This window comes from Cygnus olor, chromosome 4 (assembly GCF_009769625.2).
Source record: "Cygnus olor isolate bCygOlo1 chromosome 4, bCygOlo1.pri.v2, whole genome shotgun sequence".
NCBI classification, from domain to species: Eukaryota; Metazoa; Chordata; class Aves; order Anseriformes; family Anatidae; genus Cygnus; species Cygnus olor.
The window spans coordinates 33,652,608-33,669,041 of NC_049172.1; the positions used below are offsets into that span (position 1 = coordinate 33,652,608).

General features: G+C 36.5%; 1 protein-coding gene across 6 annotated transcripts in view; it reads left to right on the top strand.

Annotated features, from left to right (window-relative positions):
• Window positions 1-16,434, top strand: part of LRBA (LPS responsive beige-like anchor protein) — a 396,366-nt gene that overhangs the window by 320,104 nt on the left and 59,828 nt on the right. The gene's annotated exons all lie outside the window — the stretch shown is intronic.

A 16,434-nucleotide genomic window follows, 5' to 3' on the forward strand; every position in this document is an offset into this window, starting at 1 on the left:
TCTCTGTCCTCCTCATCGCCTTGATCTGACTGTCTGAAGGAGCGAGGGTCGCTGTCTTCTGTTCTTCCCTTTTCCCTCCTGCACTGTGTCTGCAGCACAGTCACAGCTACTGCCCAGGATTTGTGCCTGATACAGGGTACCTTGTTCTGCTGGATTTACACGGTTAGGCAGCTTTCTGATCATTGTAATTCTGAAATTTCCTACTCCTTGGCCCATTTCAAGGCTTTTTGCTGTGTGGTTTCTTAATGCCTGCACGAGTTTTGTACAGAACTAAATACTAAACATTACATTGTAATGTATCATCTCATGACAGGGAAATGACTGGAAAGCAAACACTGAAACACAAGACAGCTGATGAAGTTTCTGTCCATAGCTGAATCACAAGCTTTTAAGGGGGATTTTTTTTCTAGAAATGCTTTCGTTTCTCCTTTTGTGCATAGAATATAATATTGAATTTCTTACATATCCTCTGCTCAGGACAAATAAGATAACTGCAATACTTAAGAAAAAAATAGCACAGTTTTTAAGAACTTTTTGCATTTTAGTATTTCTAGGTTTGCAAAGTTCAGGAAAATATTTTATCAACTTCTCAACTTTAAGTTCGGGGAAGAAACAGACATAGTTATGTCAAACAAGAATCCATACAATTTTAACTGTCGTCATGTCTGGATAAGCATGATTTTTCCCACATATATACTTGTATTTTTGCAGCTCTGAAGTTTTTATCTTCCTCTCTATCTGCAAGTGTGTTTATGTTTGTGGGTACACTAAGCTGAACATTTGCTATCAAAATGTTCAGTGTTGCCAATAATCATACACTAAAAATTTCATGTCAGCTCACCACAATAGGGCTTTTCATGTGTAATTTGAAGGATAAATCAGTAATTATGCATTTAATTGGCTAATAAATCTTAGCACGTTTTCCTTATTTTCTGTATCGCTACGCTAAATCTTTATAATGTGTGTTGTGTTTTTGTATAAAAGAAAACTAAATGGTTTATATGTAGTGTATGTACAGTGCATGAGTGACATAAATATGTAACGCCTTCTGTGACATTTACTGTGTTATGTGAGAAGCTCCTGTGACTATGTGCTTAAGGATTTTATAAAAATGAATGTGATTTTTAAAGGAGGTACTGAAGTTGTAAATTTTGCACTGTATTTTGTATATATTTACTATGTAAATATAAGGATGCTGTAGCTTGCTCAATCTGAAATGAATTTACAACAAAACAAGCAGTAGAACTTTTTGAAATGTCTGCATTTGTCGTTTTAGTTGTTACAGTATTGATTCTCAGATTTTTGTGATTAATCCTGTTAATTTGCAAAGTAGCTATTTAGCTATTTTTTTTAAAGAAAATCTTGGACAGGGGATTTATTTTAATGCTTTAAAATTTGAGAAAGGCTTTGTGTAGCAGAATCTCTCTGTGTTGTTTCCATTAACATTGCAGTTTATTTCAAGTTTTGAAGTCAGTATTTCGAGTTTTAATTTCCCTATGAGTTAAGCCATGCGGAAATTTGGTATGTTTTGTTCTTATGTAGAGGTTGAAATTTTCCAAAATCATTTCATGAATAAAATAACGTCAATGTTGTCACAATTAAATGATTAATAAAGACCAGGTTAGTTACAAAAGAATAAAATGTAGAAATATGCAGGCCTCTTTCTGAGTCATGCTCGTACTCTCTGGAAAGGCTGTGGTCATTTTATGGTTTGCCTTCATGCGAGCAAATTGGGGAGCATTTTTGTTCCCATAAAATTTGGGATAAACTTAGCCAATTTACAAGAATTTAAGGCATGAATTACCTTAAATTACACAATAAATAAATTCTTTCATCTCAATGGCAAAGCTATTATATAAAGTCAATGAAGGTTTTCCTTTATTACTGTTTCAGAACCAGTTAACAGGATAATCAGTTAAGCAGAGTTTCAAGATTCCTCCATGTATGTACATGTACGCAGAGCAAATTTAACTGGATTTTTAGTTTTTGTAAGCAGGGGAATACTGAATGTAGCCTATGATGGTTCCAGTCAAGGATCCTGTATGCTTTCATTTGGAGAATGAAAACACATTCAAAACACATTCAAACATCAAAATTGTTGTGGATAGGACAAGTTACTGACTAGCTGATTGCATGCATCAGCTCAAACAGCGAATCCCAACTTTGTCTAAAAGATTTCTAAGATGGAGTTATTCTGTATGTGTATTTCCATGTCACCCGATCCCTGGAATAGACTCTTAGTATTACTGTAATAGAAGTTTGTTTGGAGGGAGAAAGGGAGGGGTTTTATTGTTTGTTGTTGCTGTTGGTGGTGCTTAGTTGGTTTGGTTCTTTTGCTTTGTTTTGTTTTTAATCTAAATTTTACAATGAATAATTTTCACTATTTATTTATTTATTTTTATGTGGGAAGGGGCAATAGACTGTTTCCAAACAGATTTTTGTATGTGTGTATGCATACCAAGGGAGGCAGTAGAACACACTGTATTACTACATCTCATAAAAAATCCACCTGTATGGGGTGGCTGCATGTATGTCCACTACTTTGATGTTTTGTTTAATTATAAAATGTTCACTTGAATTTACTGACATCCTGGGGAGGGGGAGTCTTTGGAGGAATAAGTGCATTGTAAGCTGGGCAATTAATAAATGGCTGCTAGTATTGCATTAATAAATATTTGTAATATTCTGCATTAAGGCTGATATATTCAACCAGCACTCCTTGTCCTTTGTGCAAGTCCCTGAATTAAATACAGGAGAAACTCAGTAAAACCAGTTTGACAGAGAAGTTCATTTTACTTTGGATCCTTTTGTAAGAAGCAAATATACCCCAGCTAATCCTTACATCTTAAGAATTCTCTTATTAGCTTATTACGGAAAACAAACAAAGAAACAACAACAACAAAACAGAACATTTTTCAAATGTAACTCTTTAGTTGTATTACCTGTGTATTACCTGTGACAATAATGAACAGGAGAGTAAGACCGAAGTGCAGTTCTTTCTAAGGAGCCCTAGCTGTTTTTACTTTGATCCTCACAGTTTTTGTAATCACTTATTCCAAAACCCACTGTGGTTTGAGGGCAGCAGGCGTGGCATGTAACTGAATCTGGCATTGAATCCAAAAAGTGTAATTAAACAAAATTATCACTTCCTGAATCTTCTCCATGAAGGCATAAGGAAAAACAGTCTCTCCGTGTTGAGTTATCACATACATCATTACGGAAATGTATGTGACTTTGGTAATTTATGAGTGGAAGGCAAAAAAGAGATTTCTATTCAGAAATACAATCCACTGCAGTCATAAGTAACCAAGTCGTATAGTCCTCCTAATGAAGGGTTTGATGAATAACTGTTTTCCCTTTGCCCACTGTACCAATCCTGAAAATTGTCCCATCACCTCCAGTTTATTTCCTATGGGCATAATGTAATACTGTGTTGTATTTAGTTACAATACAATGGAAGAAAAGTGTGAAAAGAGTGGAATCAATTATTAAGATACACACTCTAAGCAAAGATCAGATCTGTTCTTGAATTAATAAGACTGCAGTAACATTTATAGATAGTATGCTCTTACATTTTGATGCTATTTCTGGTTCCTTTTCTTAGCTTGCAGGCTAGAAGTTCTTGGCAAAGCTGAATATACAAAATAAATATAAACTGTGCAGCAAGGATGGGTTCCTTAGAGAAAGGGAGAGGAGAAAATGATTTAATGCAATAATGATTTTAGCTATACACAGGCATCCCTTTTTTGTCTCGATTTGTTAAATTACCTGACGTCTGCGTGTGTAATTTAAACAAAATTTTGTTCTCTACTCTTTCTTCCTTCTGAGCTATCTTCTCAGGGAGAAGGATGATAAATGGAAACATAAACACAGCATGAGAATGTGAACTAGTTCCCAAACATTTCAGTGGTTTTTATAAACAACTGGTCATTGTTACCTTTTGCTGGATTACAGTTTCCTTTAGAACAACAGTGCTCTTCAGCTGCATTACAAAGTTGATTCTACATGTTTTAGCGTAGTTGCTTAAAGGCTTTAATGTTTAAATAATGGTTATATAATTATACAATGTTTAAACAATTAGCTTTTAAGTCTAGCAATAAGGCCACGTTTTATACACATACTACCAAAAATGATAGTGAAACTGTTTTTTTAAAGATACAAACTGACCTCAGAGTGATCAAACACAGTTTAGGGACATTTGTTTCAGTTTTAGGATTTCATTTTTGACATTCTTATTTTCATTTTGAACATGGACAGTGGTTCTCGCTGTTATCTGTGGTTGTCCTATGAACACAGAAGTGATCAGCTGCTGTTTCTTTTTTTTTTTCTTTTTTCTTTTTTTTTTTTTTTAATTTCGGTCCCCCATATTGAGCATTACATGTGCATTGTGTGCCCTCTTCTCTCCGATAAGAAGTGCCAGCTTGCATCTCTCTGGTCTACATAAGCACAAAGGGTTGTCTGAGGCTTCAACTAGAGTGCCTTGGAGGGGTAGGATTAACATCATAGTGCATTATTTGTCCCCTAAGCCATCATGGCAGCTGTTGATTTATATTTTGAAACAATTGAAATAACAAAAATTGACACAATAAATCAAGATACTGTTTAGTATTTTGTTTGAACGTTTAAAAAGTCCCTTAATATTTTAGGTCCACTATTTTTGCTTAAGTCATGATTTAATTGCCTTTTTAAAAATACCATAGAATTGCATTTATAATCTTTATGAACTGAGTTCACACAGTGATTAAGTGAAGAATTGTTTCGATGTGTAATAATTTAACACGGTAGCAGATGGTTTGTGGATAAAAATTCATGCTTTAAAACTTAAATACTTTTTTTTTCTACTTTATAGGGGCATTTCAGAAACAGTATTTTATACCTGTGCTACATTATAATTTTAGATACTGTACTTCTTTAACGACTTTCTAATTTATACAATTTTTGTTTCACTGTCAAAACATTTAATTATATCATGTCTTGAAGGTGTAAAGCTGTCAAATAAATCAGAGGCTCAGTATAAACATTTGGTGAATTGCTTTTGCTACCATACTGTAGTTGTTACTGGGCAGTTAGTGGAACTTTTTTCAAGCATTTACTCAGCAGGTACAGGACAACAGTGGTACAATGAATTGCTGATTGCTTGTAAAACAGCAGGTAGTAATGCCCTCACTCTTTGTAATTCCGCTTTGTAAAATGAAGTGGCGAAGTAGCGTGGCAGAGAAAGCGAGTGTGCAGTGAATATGTTCACTGCCTAAGGGCTGCTGGAGATTGCCAGCCCTGCTCCACAAAGCGTGCCGTTGTTGCGGATCTTGGTAGCGCAAAACACGGAGCTCCCACCGCTGGAGGGAAGGGGCTGCCTTCAGGCTTTCAGCGTTTGGCAGCGTGGGCACGGAAAACAGCAAATGTGAGGCCGGATTCCTTTTCGAAGGCCCTGGTATTTGTCATTAAAAATAATAATAATAATGATGAAATAAACAACACACAGCAAAACCCAAACCAAAAACCAACATGCAGGTATCCCTAAAGTGTAGAAGCTTCATATGCGAAGAGAAAAGCATTCTGAAGCAGGTTTTTTACCCATATTTTGCTCTGGGGTTAATGCAATGGCCAGGCTCCCCAAGATGGGGGCTGGATGAAGTAAATTAGTTCTACTTTGAAGCTTTTATTTTCTCCTCCTTTCCAAATGAATGGGGAGGCCCTTGAATGAAAGCTGCTTTTCATTAGCGCCACCAAATACCTATTTGAAAGGACGAGCTCTTTTACCACATACAAACACGAGAGTAAAGGAAAGCTTCCTTTTTCTACCACCAGCCCATCAGCTAAACAGCTCCTCGCCTCTCTTTCCAGTCAGGTGGCTTCAAATCAGAGTTAATGACTCCAGTCATTTATTCCAATCGCCCTCCTGGTATGGCCAGCAGCCCCCTGGTGTGGGGTGGCATGGTTTGAAAGCCACTGCGGGGTCCTCGAGGCTCATTAGTGAGGCTTCTCCCCGCTTGGCTCGGGCTGCCCCCACTCCCGGTCCCCTCTCTCAGCGCCCGGTAACCCTTGCCTGCCCGCTTGCCTTTTGCTCGCCCAGCAGAAGTGAGTAAGCCCGCCTGGAGAAAGCTGGGATGAGGACTGGGTTGCAGATCTGTCAATGCTGCCTCTCCCTTGAAACGTGAGTGCTTTGCCCAATGTGTGGAAATGGGGCTTTTTCGTGCAGAAATCCCCCCATGACATCCCTCCGTGGGTGTGGGTGCGGGAGCACCCTGCCCTGGCCAGGTCCCAGCTCCCACTGAGGAGATTCCTGCCTACACCAAAGAGCACGAGTGGTCTTGGCCCCTGGCAGGCGAGTTGCTGGCCTCTCCTGAACCTGACTGATGGCAAACGTCATGCTTCTTTTTCTTTTTATTTTTTTTTACTTTTTTTATTTCCCCCCAACAATATTGCAACAAGATTTCTTTGCTATTTGGCATACATCTGGCATTAAAAAGGAAAAAAAAAAAGGAAAAAAAGAAAAAAGAAAAGAAAAAGAAAAGCAGCAGCAGCTTGTCCTCCAAAATAAAGGGTAGAATTGAACACACAGGCATACTTTTGAAAAACAGTGTTAATTTCCCTTATGCTGTGCCTGTAGGTGAAATACAGACTGACAGTACACGTATTGGATGAGGTATCTCAAACACTTGCCGTATCTCTATGATATGGTTGTAAGGGTGAGGAGCTTGGGAAACCTTCTGCTTCCCTTCAGCAGCCCCAGAGTGGGTGAACCACTCAGTCCTGGTTCTGAGCAGCACTGTCTTTAAGACAAGGACTTGATGTTATCCTCAAGCTTATCTTACTCAGGCTGATAAAGCTTGCATGCCAGAGGTATGGGGCTTTATTTAAAATAGATCATGTATGAGCATTACCCAGAGTCAGGGTAAGTAGTTTTAGTAGAATGTCAGTTGATTAAAACCTTGTAATTTGGTCATTGCTGCTTAAAAACATTGGTGATTAAAAAAAAATTTTTTTTTAAACCTTTTGTCTTTTTCCATGCTGGGTAGCAATGCTATATAGATCAGTTGCTTTATGGTTTGCTATGTAAAGACAAAAGGCTAGACCTGTCTCTGGGAGTTCAACCTCTGAACTACAAAATTAATTGGAAGATAGGAGTTAAATACTAGTTTATTGCAGTATAGTTTTATTTTATTTTTATGTTTTTGTAAGCCAATTTCTATGAAGGAAAAAATTATATTATTGATACAAGAGAAAATTATATTTTTTTCTAGAATCTTATTTCACTTATAACTAGAAAAATTTAATTCATTCTAACGTTAATAATGGGCCACATGCTTTTTCAGCATGTAACCTCCAAACATTAATAGTATTCATCTCCTGCTCCCTTCCCACTAACACAGTTCATGGCAGAGTAATATAAAGGTTATGAAAAGTTTGCTCTCAGCCGGCTACAGAATGTCTGTTGCACTTGGAGGTGTTTACGCCTTGATTTCCTGAGCGTGCTCACTATACTCAATATATCTTTTTGTGTACAGCTGTCTTAGTGAAAAATGGAAGCTGTTTAGGTGATAGAAAGGAATACAACCTAGAAGAAATTAAACTACCCACAAGAAAGCATTATGTCTGAAACTGGTTGAAACTCTACATGCAACACATGATTAAATTAGAATAAGAAAAGCTAGATTTCACATTTCCTAAGGAAGGGAAATGTAAAAAGTAATTTACAAATATGACCCATTTTCAGTTTGATTTCTTTCAAGCTTTGAACCTGACCCCTAGGAGCTCTTTTTTCTGCTACAAATTCCAGCAGTAGCCAAACTACTCCCAAGGATTGGGAGACAGCTGAGGGGATCCACTGGGACATGGTGTGGCTCACGGTCAAGCCCGGGACAGGGTCCTCCTTAATCTGAAGACTGTGGAAGTGCTTGTACCAGAGGGTTCGGTGTAAGGTGAGCTGCCCTTGAGCACCAGCTCATCTGGATCTAGGCTTCCTGGTAGCTTGCTTAGCAAATTTGCCAGAACAAGATGTTAAATGAGAACCTGCTGTGTTTGGGCAAGTTTGCAAAGAGCATGTCATTTTCCAAATAGTATCTTCCACCAATCGGCGTTTTTTCTTAAATGCTGAATGTAGAAGCTGTGGTGTGAGGGGAGAGAGGGAGGAGCCAGTCCTTCCAACAGTCCCTTCTCTTGTATTTCTTGTGCTGAACAAAAATCTGGTTTGAACAGAAAAGGTTTGAGAACTGTAGAATCTCGTACTGATAATGTCTTTACTGCACAAATTCTCTCTTTCTCTGTCATGTTTAAATAATGTTTCTCCTGTGTCATTCTAGTTAAATGCCAACTCTGATGAGCGCAGTGTCTTTGCCAAACATACCTTGTATTGTTGTCATCCTAAGCAACCACAGAGAACATCTTTATAAAAGATCAGAATTTGACTGTTGATAATCATTGCAAGGAAGCAAAACCCATGCTTATCTATGCGTTAGTACCGTAGTGGATTACACGTTTGTGCCATGAGATGATATAGTGCTGTTTCCCATTTCATAACTGTTTGATTTATTCAGAAGTGGTACCCTAATTGCCTTTGCAAATCTGTTCTCCAAAAGCTCTTGAACACTTCCTATTCTGTGAAGTCAAATGACAAGATTGAAATGGGTTGTCTGCCTGACTTGCATCTAAACTGTGTTTTAAATTTTAAATTCCTTGACCTTTTGTCGTACTATTTCCTAATCTTAAACAAATTTTTCGAGAACATTTTTTCCCAGAACTGGCTTCAAAGACAAATTAGATTAGTCTCTACAACTCTTCTAAGATGTTTGCTTGTGCTATTTGCAGTGATCTGAAGACCATGTGTTTGCAACCATTTCTGTCTCTTCTTACATGCATACTAATACTTGTTGATCATCACAGTTCTTGTGAATTGCATATACAGCTGACACATCAAAGCACAGTATAAATGCTGCAAGCTGTTGAAACAGAGCGCAAAAATAAAGCAACAATTGACTTCTAGGGATTACAGAGTAAATCAGAAGGGAAAAATGTATGAGCACATTTAGATGCAAAATACATAGTAAAAAATCACCAGTGTCTCCCAGTGTGAAACGTATTGTGCTGTTGTTAATCAGACAGTATGTGTAGGCTTAAACTTTAATTTGAGGATTAAGTGAGATCAAAACCTGTAGCGCACAGCCTAATACTTAACATGAAAGCTGTTTCAAGTGTAGTTTTGTCTGTGCTGATATAAACCTTTTCTGCATTTTGATCATGCGAGTTCTGTTCATGTTTTAGACATTTTCTATAACTTCATGACCTTCACTGTATTCACTAAGTTTCACCATCCATTACATAACAATTATGCAAGCTATATATTCATTTAAAAAAAGTAAGCTAAAGCCCTAACACTGGGTAAGCGTACTCTGGCCGTAACACTTTTCTGAATTTCAGTTTCATCTGTTTCTGTCTTCAGTGAAAAAGCAGATATTTGTTCAGCCTGAAAGGCAAGCAAATTTGACATAGTTTAATGTTTTGTAGTGTGTGTTTTGCACCTCTCTGCTACTGAGAAAGAATCTGTAACATGAAAAGGTGAATCTCTCTCTGTTTGCTATGACAAATGCCCCTTTGGAAGCGTGCAGTACTCTGACCTTTCAGTTTGCCTTTGGCTAATACTTGACATTTGGAAGCAACTGTGATCGTGGTGACAAGGCACAAGAAGATGCCATACAGAAGACCTCTGGTTAGGGGTATGCGAGGTAGCTGAAGTGTTGGAAGCCATGTACCTGCATTAACCTGAGAGAAAGGTTGTGTTAGCTTGGCAGCATGCTGTGCTAACCCGATGGCACAGCCCTGCTGCCAGCTCAGTCAGCTCTGTCAGTACCCAACACTGCACTGTGAAATGTAGTCATATCTTGGGGGATTTTGTTGTTTGGTTTTTTAATACAAAACTTCATTTAAACTAATTTGACTGAGCCAACTGTCAGCTGTGTGGTTAACAGTCTGTGCTTCCATGGGTAATAGGTTCCAGATCCCGGCTGTCAGTCTTCGTGCAGGCAAGTGCTGGAGGAACTGAGAGGAATTACTGATTTTCAGGGAGGAGGGAGCTTCCTGCCTCTTTTTCATGCTGTATGTGAGGATTTTCAAAAGGGATCCTCATCCAGCCTGTCTTGGGCTTTGGATGTTGCTGATATTTTCTGAGGAAGAGAATCCTCCAACAATGTAGCAGGCATTTTAAGCATGGAAAAAAATTCAGGGCTGGGAAGAGGTGGAAATGGTGGAAATCACCAGCACTTCCTGCTGTTACAAATACTTGCTTTTAGCTATATTTCTAGCAAGAAATGCTTATGGTTATCTAACCAGTTGTGTTTAGATTCTCTGCGTATCTCTAGAGAAGGACAAATGCAAGCCCCATATGTATCAGTGTTATCATGCTTATGAATAATAGCTGTGTGATTCTACGACTGTAATTAATTATGGCTTTTATATATTATTTTTCATGTGGGGAAGTTTAATAAAGTCCTCATGATCCTTTTTTTGTTCCTATCACAAGTCTTCTGAGTCTTCTGGCTGAGAGGAAATCCAGCTATTAGGAAGGGGTCATTGCTGGTATGCCTTTTGAAAAGCATCTTTTGTTTCCTTATGGAGCCAGTTGGCTGAGACAGGTTTTGCCCACTCTTTCTTTCGGTGGGGAAGGTAGTATTGTCACAGCCATCACTGATGGAATATGTGAACAAGTGAGGTAAGCCAGCATGTAAATTTATAGTTCATTAACTGTCAAGTACCAGTGGAGACATGCTCAGGGAAAAAGGTATACCGATGACATGTAATGTGAGCAAATCAGCACTTATTCAGTGTGATGTTATAACTGCACTGCTTTTGGCACGCATGTTGGCTTTCTTTAATGTGCTTTTGGTTTCTTTACACTGTAGTATCATCTTTTGAATCTTGTTTTTAAGTTTGGCTCTCCAAATGTTCTAATAGCCATATGCTAGTTTCTTCTTACAACGGATAACATAAGAGATCCTACAAGCCAGGCAGGATGCTTCACTTTGCCCTTCTAAATTGTTCTACTATGAAGGCTGTGAAGTTGCTCATGAGTAAAGTTAAGCAATTGTGTAAATGTTTCCACTGTTGACACTTTGAGATAGATGTCTAAACTTTGAAACTTAACAGTAGAAATGCAGCATTTGGTCAGTTTATCTATATACTGGTTGTGGTAAATTGTAGCAATTTTGCCTTAAAATATTGCTCTCAAATTTGCAGGTTATCATGGGTATGCTTAGCCAGTTGCATATACTAAAAATATATATTTTTTAAGGGTGATCACTGCCCTTAACAGAAGAACAGCTAAGAATGCTTCAGGGCAAGTTTTCATATTCAGCTAAATCTTTTATTCCTGCATCTAGTGATAGACATTTCAGTTGAGGTTAAAGCCGAATTTCAAAGGAAAAGTAGCTTTCATTTTATGAAATATATAACAGCTGTCAGACCTGTCTGTTTTCAACTACAAAATGACAGTTGGGGACTGACTATAGAAATTGCCAAAAGAAGTACTCAAGATTTTTAGGTAAACATTCTGCTAATTCACTCTTGTTTTGGTAATAATTACATAAATTCAAGTGAGATCTTGAGTCATTAGATTGCAAAATATTTTTCATTGTTTACATGCTGTTTATGCAGAATGTATCTCACCAGAAAATGCTTTTTCATTCAGTTACACTATTACACAAAAATTCTCTGTTGTCATTACTTAGTACCTTATTGATAAATACAGACAAGTAGAGGGAGCACAGGAAGGGAAGTTTATCTTCCAGAGGTCTCTTAAGTATGACCTTCTCAGGTTTTTGATACTCTTTGTTCTTTAAGATCAGTCTTGTGTAAAACATGAGTTAAAACTATTTATTAAGATGGTATTTTCAAGAGGTTTTTTTTTTTTCTGTTTTATCATGGTATTGGTGACCAGTAACAGAAACAAAATAAAATGCTAACTTTGGTTGTAACACCAATGAAGAATGCATTGGTAGTTCACTTCTGGGCAGCATTTTAAAATAAAGGGAACACAAATTAAAGGGAATGAGATTGTTCATGTAACTTAAGATGTAAAATAAGTGCTGTCTGTCTAAAGTATTTAATTTTTAATACAAATTGCAAAATACAGTAAATAAAACTCTGTGTAGTATAGTTGTAACAATCCGCTTGGAACAGTTTTGTAGCAGCAATTTAGAAACCAGCGATCATGTAAAAAGCTTTGTGTCTGTTTCATCCTTTTGAAATTTGCATTACCTCATGCAAAACTCTGAGTTTTCTCCTTAGTATGTCTGCTGTCCTCTTCCTCCTCCTCCTGATATCTTCAAGGCAGGCTGGAGTTCAGTATCTTTCTAGTAGATTTTTATACTCTTTTTTTTTTTTTTCTTTTTTTTTCTCCTCAGCTGTATACCCAAGTGATCAAATAGTGTTTCTAGTGAAAGTGTAGTTTGTAGCTTACTTCTGAATACTAGTGGTCACTGAGAAACCTCAAAAGATAAAGCCAGCACTTCAAGAGTTAATGTGTTATTAGGAGGACAGGAAATCTGGCAACTATTGCAGAAACTAGACCTAATGGTGCACACAAACAATTTGTCAGTCTTGGTAAATGTGAATAGCTTTCCGCAAAGTGGCTGCTTTTGCTTTGTTTGAACAGCCTAAACTTTTCCTTTTTGGACTTTAAATCTTAGAAGTGAAATGTGATCCACATATTGAATCAAAATCATTTAATTCAAAACATATTTTGATTGGAACAAAGTTGACATGGAAAGAAACTCTAGAATAATAATAAAAAAAAGTTGAAAGGACTTTCTATCATATATTTAGCAGGAAAATTTGAAACAGTTCTAATTAGGCTGAAAAAACCAGCCTTCTTCATTGTAACTTACAAAGGTCATATATCAATGTTAAGGCAGCATTACCAGCTAGTGTCTGAAAGCCTGCACATGCAATATGTGCAAACCAACATGTTTTTTTTTTTTTTTTCAAAAGTATGTACACAGACATGCTTCCAAGCCAGAATACATACTTAATGACTTTGAAGTAGTTACCTCGTACTTCTGTTACGTGGGTGCTTTGTGGTTACTCAGGAAGAGAATTTTTCACATCAAAATTATGTTTGTGCTAAAAATGTGTGAAATCCTAAATCCTGCTTTTCTGTTCATACATTAATATTTTTCAAATGTAAAGTGTTTTTTTTTTCTTTTAAAAAGTCTTTTATTTTAAATATTACAAAGGAGATTCCTTACTTCAAAGAGAAATTAAAATACTTAGCCCCTTTGAGATAATAGGCAATTATTGGTACTTGAGATTGGTAATTTCTTACTAGCCAAAGTAATATTTTCCTGGATTTTTTATAATTGCATGAGTAGGAAAGGTTATTCATGTTGGAGAAACAGTTTTGTTGTCTAATCAAAAGTTTCTACTTTAATTTTAATTACGTAAAACAAATTTTGTATAGGTAGGACTTCTTTGCTGTCTCTGTCTAGTGAAGAGAAATACAGTTAATACTTCCATCTGATTTCAGCATTGGCACATCCCAATCTCAAGTATATATTCATTTTTAACAGACATAATTTCATCTGCTGTATGTCCTTACAGGCGTACAGAAATAAAAGAGAAAGAAAAGTAGAGAGCAAAGGCCCGTGGTAGTTACTTTACAGGTACAAATTTTGATTCCAGAGGTATAACATTGTTTGGGAAAATATATCATAATAAATGGTCAGAGGATTTCTATTCAAGAAAAAGGGAGGGGGGGAAATCTTTTCTAATGTGCTAGTTTTGTATTTCCATCGCTCTGACTGTGTTTTGCTAGATTGTTTGTATCGATGTTGCACTGATAGTCTTCAGCAGATTATTCTCCATTCATTCCTTTCAGAAAACAGGGCATAAAAAGACGCACACAAAATAAAGCATTTCAGAGTCATTCTCAAAGAAGTAATTTTAGTTATGCTTAGTGATATCAGATTGTACATCTGAAAAATATTTATGAATAAACAAACATTTCCTGATAAGCTCTGATAAGATCAAAGCTTCAGTGTTTCAATGTTTCTGAAGCGTTCCTACCTTGGGAATGGAGAAATGAAAGTTACTAATAGGTGTTTGTGTTTGACATCTGTATACTGTACTTTTTAGCGTATCTCAAGTGTTTTAGTCTCTGCCTAATAGATCTCATTAAAGAAACAGATATCAACCCCAAGACAGTTTGTCAAAGTTAATATGAGTCCCTGTGGACAGAATTGACAATTTGTGTGGGGCTTCACGTGACAGTCTTTTCACGGTCTTATTTGCTCCTTAACAATTGGGCATTAGGCACTGATTTATTTTACAATAACTCAATAGGACTGAATATTACTGTGTTAGGCTGGACATTTTAGAGGATTTTCTTGTTTTACGTGTTTTACCGTGAGCATGCAGTGGGTGTAAATGATGTACTCAGCCTGCAGTGGGAGTGCTGGCAATTGATTGGGTAGCTTTAAGAGCAGCCTGGGAAGGATACTAGGATCCCATAGCTACATGCCATATTTAACTAGAGCCTTAATGAGCACTGTCTGTCCTAGACGCTTAAGTAATCCTAAATGCTTAGCATTCTATACCCTTGGTTTAGTTTTGCAAGAGGCAAATGCTAACAGTAAAAAGTTTTTAAAGAACTCCTTTTTAGTACTTTATGCACATTGGAACTTTTTCACTTTTCAGATTTTTTATTAAGCAGTGCCCCTCTTAAATTGTATATACCAGTGTGCTTATGATGCACATCACACTCTGGTACCTTGTGTTGTTTTCCCTGAAAATTTGCTTTATTTTTAAATCAGTGTACAGTCTGCTAACTATTGTTCCTCTATCAGTGGGATCATAGAATAAGCACCTCCCTGCAACCAACAGCTTAACTGTGTATCTGAAATGACAGGCAAGCTTATTTATCGTCTGAATTTGTGTGCTATATTTGGTCTGTCCTTCAGGGCCCTGGGTATTGATGTTGACTGTAGTCATTTTTTGTTTAGCTGTTGTAGCTGTGATTTGGCAAATGAGGAAGATGGTCTAAAATGGCCTAATATGGAAAAAAGAAATAAAAGAGAATGGTCTAGTTTTGAATCTGTTTAAATTACAAGTGTAAATTATTTTTAAACTTGAAAAAGAAAGTACTTCCCGGATGGCTACAAACCATTCCAGGTAAAGGCAAAGAGTGTGTTTTGGTTCTGCTTTTTTAGGAAAAGTCAGATTTAGGTGTCTGTTAATCTGTGGAGATTGCAGAATGATATTCCTTTAGTTATTCATGTCCAGGTGCTTTGTGAGTGTAGTACAACCCATTACAAATCTAGCTTTTGAGGAAAAGGAAAAAGGAACAACCTCTGCACATACTAAACATAGATATTAAAAAAAAAAAGTCACAGGCCCTTAAAACTATTTTTCCCTGACACTAAATAGTTGTAATGATAACAGTAAGTATGTTCTAGGGTTAAAAAATTTTAGCAGGATAGCAAGAAAATTAATTCCTATCATTGTCGTTTGCTGAGCCCTGTAGGATTTTATGGCTGCACATTGTAGTATTATGGACACTCATGAGACTCCTGACTGGTTTTATCTTATTAAACAATTTTGAAATCATTAATTTTTAATTGGCCTGCGTGTGGTTTTTTATAGTTTTAATTGTGTGTCTGTGTCTAAACATTTTTTTAATTTAAAAACAAACAAAAAAAGAAAAATAAATTTAAAAAGCATGAAAAATCCTGTCTAAGCATATATGTTATATGGTATTTCCATATGATCATCCAAAGAGTTACTATCCTTTGTGGTAATTCATTTTAAAGAATGCTTTCAGCAGTTCAATAGCTGGGAATCCTAATAAAAACAATAATAAAAAAGAATGATATGAAGTAGGAGATATGTACAGGTCTTTTCTTGATTGAAAGTTCTAATTAAGTGAATCGAGGAAAATTAACTGAAATTAGCTGTCAGAAAGTCACATTTAAATGAGTGATGATCTGGCGTGGCAGTAAACATTTAAATGATATAAATTGCCATTTAAGTGTATGGTTTAATGTTTGTCATGCATTAATATGACACAAGGCTGCAGTGACAATCAAGCAGCTTGCTCTAATTTGAACATATTTAGGGCTTTTGTGTGGTGTGCACCACACAAATTAAGACAATTGCTGTTTTTATGTGTCAATTTAAATGTTGTTTTCAGGCATCAGTTAATGAAACAAACCCATCATTTTTGTGTGCAACTTGCAGAGTGATTTCCTTGGTTTTCAGATTAATTTTAACTTCCTCTGCTCAAAATTAGGAATTTCCTTTACAAGGAAAATGCTATTAGTTTCTTTAGATGAAGAGATTATCAGACTCTGTTGCATTGTTTCATCTACTCATTAAAATAAAAAAGATATTGAATCCTCTGTGTGAAATAGTGAAAACAAATTCTGCTAGCAATTTAACCTAGGTGAA